Source organism: Dendrobates tinctorius, unplaced genomic scaffold (genome assembly GCF_039654945.1).
Source record: "Dendrobates tinctorius isolate UK_male_01 unplaced genomic scaffold, ASM3965494v1 ptg000655l, whole genome shotgun sequence".
In the NCBI taxonomy this organism is placed as follows: Eukaryota; Metazoa; Chordata; class Amphibia; order Anura; family Dendrobatidae; genus Dendrobates; species Dendrobates tinctorius.
In genome coordinates, this window is record NW_027362306.1 from 50,001 (window position 1) to 55,000 (window position 5,000).

The window sequence follows — 5,000 nt, forward strand, 5'->3', positions numbered from 1 at the left end:
GGTGCAGAGCCCGAAGCAGAAGGCGTCTGGAATACACCCCTTGCACGGGTAGGGGCAAGGTGACTGGCCTGCGAAGACACCGCGGCCGCCCTGCCGCGCGACCCGACGCTCCTTGGGCGACACACAGGGTCGCTGGGGAGCGGGGCCGGGGCGTGGGGGGCCTTTGCGGCGCCACCGTCTGGCTTAGACCTGCCTCAATCGCGGGGGGTCCTCGACCGACCAGCGGACAGGCGCGAGGATTGGGAGAGGGGGTTTGGCCGTCGGGGTCCGCCGCGGCTCCGGCACAAGCCCCAGCGACGCAGAGGTCGCGCGGGGCGTAGTCGGCCTGGCCGTATCGGCGTCGCCCTCCAGCGTAGTCCCTACACCCGGCTCTTGCCCGTCCTCAAAGGGATGCCCGAGCGGCTTTTCCTCCCAGGGCTGTTCCCCCGCCTGGCGGGAACACGGGGGGGTGCGCAGGGCAGCGTTCTGCCGTACTCCCTTCACCTCTCGCCCCATTCAAATCGCTCCCTTCTCCATCTTCCCCTCGCTCGGGGGGCGTTCGCTCTCTCGCTCTCCCTCTCCCTTCCGAGCCGCCTCGGAGGACGACGTACGAGGAGCGGAAGGCGATGGCGAGTCGGGTGGGGGCACACCGCGCAGTGAGAACCCCCCCTCGCCTGCCTCCACAGCTCTGTCATCCCCCCCACTAACGTAGGGGCTCGGGAAAGACTAGTGGCGCGGAGCTCGGCAGCGGCGTGGAAACGCCACCCACCGCCGCCGCTCTCGCTGGTGCCCGCCGCGGAGGCCGCCCTTCGGGCGATGCGTGGCACGGACCTCCGCGGGCAGGGCTGCGCATCTGGAACTTCGAAAAGGGCCGCCCTTGCTAACACTGTGCTTCCCCACGCGGGGAGCGATTCGGACGGCTGGCCCCCACGCCGGGGTGGGTGGGCGCCCCGCCGTTCGCCCGCGTGGGTCGTCAGACCACTGTTCATCGTTCGGTGCGATTCAAACTTCCCACAGCTCGGCCGCCTCCGTCCTCGAACGGGAGGTGACGGCCGGCGTGCGCGCCCAAAGATAGGTGGTGGAAGCCCGGGGGTACAGGAGGAAGGACACCGCTCACCGTAAACCGACGCGAGCTCCAAAGCCCGGGTCGAGCGAGCAGCACCACCTCCCCACCCGGGAGCGCCGTGCCAGATCGATCGGAGGATAAGACCGCTCTGAGAGGACATGGACGAGAGGGGCGTCCGCCTTCCGGAGCCCCCCCTTTCGGACGAGGACTCCGGATTTGCCCCCCGAAAGCCATCACCTCCAGAGAACCAGGGACCGCCGAGGGAGGGTCTGGTCAGGCTTGGGTACCCCAGCATTGCCTCTCTCGCTTGGGATGCACGATCGGCAAAAGTCCCTCTCGGAGCTGTGGAAGTTCGGTCTCAGCCGGAGTGCGCAACTTCCAGACGAGAGGGACCACATGCCAAGTCGCCTACCCAAGTCGGGGAACCAGAGAAACAACTGCTTTCTATCGGGGTAGAGAGACGACACTCTCTCAAGTACATTCTGCCAGAGGTGCGCATTCCTATGTATTTGCATTGCGGGACAACGTCCCCACTTTAAGGGGACGAAGTCGGAACTGTACCCGGCCTCAAGTCACTGTAGGGCGGATGCGGCACCTAGAAAATTCCTCATTCCGGTTCTTTTTCACTTAGTCGTTTTTTTTTTTGGCAAGAATGTACCCCAGGATGGCCAAAAAGCCAAAGCCAGGGACTGAGAACCATCGAGCATGCTCTGAGGGGACATAGTCAGAGGGGGCGTCCGCCTTCCAGAGCCCTCCTTCCCACGAGGACTCCAGATTTGCCCCCCCCCCCCTGACAACAGCCATCGCCTCCAGAGAACCAGGGACCACCGAGGGAGGGTCTGGTCGAAGCTCAGGTACCCAGGATAGCTTCTCCGGCTTGGGCATGGACCGCCAGACAAAGCCGCGGACCATGAACCATCCAGCCTGCTCTGAGGGGACATAGTCAGAGGGGGCGTCCGCCTTCAAGAGCCCTCCTTCCCACGAGGACTCCAGATTTGCCCCCCTGACAGCCATCACCTCCAGAGAACCAGGGACCGCCGAGGGAGGGTCTGGTCAAAGCTCACGTACCCCAGGACAGCTTCTCCGGCTTGGGCACAGACCGCCAGACAAAGCCGCGGACCATGAACCATCCAGCCGGCTCTGAGGGGACATGGTCAGAAGGGGCGTCCGCCTTCTAGAGCCCAAACTCGGCCACGGACTCCAGATTTGCCCCCCTGAATGCCATCACCCTTCAGAAGACCAGGGACCACCGAGGGAGGGTCTGGTCAGGCTCAGGTACCCCAGGATCGCCTCTCTCACTTGGGACGCACGACCAGCAAAAGTCCCTCCTGGAGCCGTGGAAGTTCAGTCTCGGCCGTATTTTGCAACTTCCACGACAAGAGGGACCACCTTCTAAGTCGCCTACCCGAGCCAGAGAACCATAGGAACAACCGCCATACATCGGGGTAGAGAGAGCCCACTCTCTCCTATATTCTCCCGCAGGTGCGCATTACTATGTATTTGCATTGCGGGACAATGTACTTCAATGAGCGGGACAAAGTCGGAAATGTATCCGACCTCCTGGAACTGTGCGGCTGCTACAGCAGTCAGAAATTCCCCATTCCGGTTCTTTTTCACTTGGATTTTTTTTTTTGCAATTTTTTGCCTAAAACGTATTCCTCCAACATGTACTAGCTCATGACACTTGAAATTTTTGAGCCAATTGATAATAACAGCTTTTTAGAGCTCAAAAACAAAAAAAATTTGAGCGAACAAAAAATGTTCGAAAATGACCTCAGCTCCTGGAACTGTTTTCGGTACACCTCCAGAGAGGCTCCCCTGCCTGGAAGTCTGTCACTGCTCAGCTCGAAATTTTTCTAAGTCCCAAAATTCGGTTTTTCATCCAAAATTCAACTTTCTGCCCAGGATCCACAAACTTTAAACCCAGTTGGGGGACCCTCCCTGGGGGCCCTACAACATACTGAAGCCCCCCTGTGGTGGAAGTAGGGGAATTTACTTATTTTTACACAAAATCACAAAATTCCATTTTTTGTTCGCAAAACACTTTTTTGTCCTCAAGAAACTTTTTTGTCCTCAAAACACTTTTTTGTCCTCGAGAAACTTTTTTGTCCTCAAGAAACTTTTTTGTCCTCAAAACACTTTTTTGTCCTCAAAACTCAATTTCTTCCATAATTCGACTTTCCCCCAAAAAACCACACATTCTACCCTCATGGGAGGCACTCTCCCTCGGGTCCCCACATCATATTGACGCCCCAGAGCGGTGGGAGAAGGGGAAATCTGATTTTTGCACAAAAATCCAAAAATCGCTCTAAGTCCAAAAATCCTGAAAATTTTTCTAAGTCCCAACGGTACTTTCTGAAAAGTGTACCCAGGCCCCTGGAAGCCTCCTAGGTACACCTCCCGAGGCGCCCCCTTCCTGGAAGTCTGTCACATCTCGAAATTTTTCTAAGTCCCAAAAAATGGTTTTTGCTCCATAATTCGACTTTCCCCCCAAAAGTCACACATTCTACCCTCATGGGAGGCACTCTCCCTCGGGTCCCCACTTCATATTGACGCCCCAGAGCGGTGGGAGAAGGGAAAATTCGATTTTTGCACAAAAATCCAAAAATCGCTCTAAGTCCAAAAATCTTGAAAATTTTTCTAAGTCCCAACGGTACTTTCTGAAAAGTGTACCCAGGCCCCTGGAAGCCTCCTAGGTACACCTCCCGAGGCGCCCCCTTCCTGGAAGTCTGACACATCTCGGAATTTTTTCTAAGTCCCCAAAAATGGTTTTTGCTCCATAATTCGACTTTCCCCCCAAAAGTCACACATTCTACCCTCATGGGAGGCACTCTCCCTCGGGTCCCCACTTCATATTGACGCCCCAGAGCGGTGGGAGAAGGGAAAATTCGATTTTTGCACAAAAATCCAAAAATCGCTCTAAGTCCAAAAATCTTGAAAATTTTTCTAAGTCCCAACGGTACTTTCTGAAAAGTGTACCCAGGCCCCTGGAAGCCTCCTAGGTACACCTCCCGAGGCGCCCCCTTCCTGGAAGTCTGACACATCTCGGAATTTTTTCTAAGTCCCCAAAAATGGTTTTTGCTCCATAATTCGACTTTCCCCCCAAAAGTCACACATTCTACCCTCATGGGAGGCACTCTCCCTCGGGTCCCCACTTCATATTGACGCCCCAGAGCGGTGGGAGAAGGGAAAATTCGATATTTGCACAAAAATCCAAAAATCGCTCTAAGTCCAAAAATCTTGAAAATTTTTCTAAGTCCCAACGGTACTTTCTGAAAAGTGTACCCAGGCCCCTGGAAGCCTCCTAGGTACACCTCCCGAGGCGCCCCCTTCCTGGAAGTCTGACACATCTCGGAATTTTTTCTAAGTCCCCAAAAATGGTTTTTGCTCCATAATTCGACTTTCCCCCCAAAAGTCACACATTCTACCCTCATGGGAGGCACTCTCCCTCGGGTCCCCACTTCATATTGACGCCCCAGAGCGGTGGGAGAAGGGAAAATTCGATTTTTGCACAAAAATCCAAAAATCGCTCTAAGTCCAAAAATCTTGAAAATTTTTCTAAGTCCCAACGGTACTTTCTGAAAAGTGTACCCAGGCCCCTGGAAGCCTCCTAGGTACACCTCCCGAGGCGCCCCCTTCCTGGAAGTCTGACACATCTCGGAATTTTTTCTAAGTCCCCAAAAATGGTTTTTGCTCCATAATTCGACTTTCCCCCCAAAAGTCACACATTCTACCCTCATGGGAGGCACTCTCCCTCGGGTCCCCACTTCATATTGACGCCCCAGAGCGGTGGGAGAAGGGAAAATTCGATTTTTGCACAAAAATCCAAAAATCGCTCTAAGTCCAAAAATCTTGAAAATTTTTCTAAGTCCCAACGGTACTTTCTGAAAAGTGTACCCAGGCCCCTGGAAGCCTCCTAGGTACACCTCCCGAGGCGCCCCCTTCCTGGAAGTCT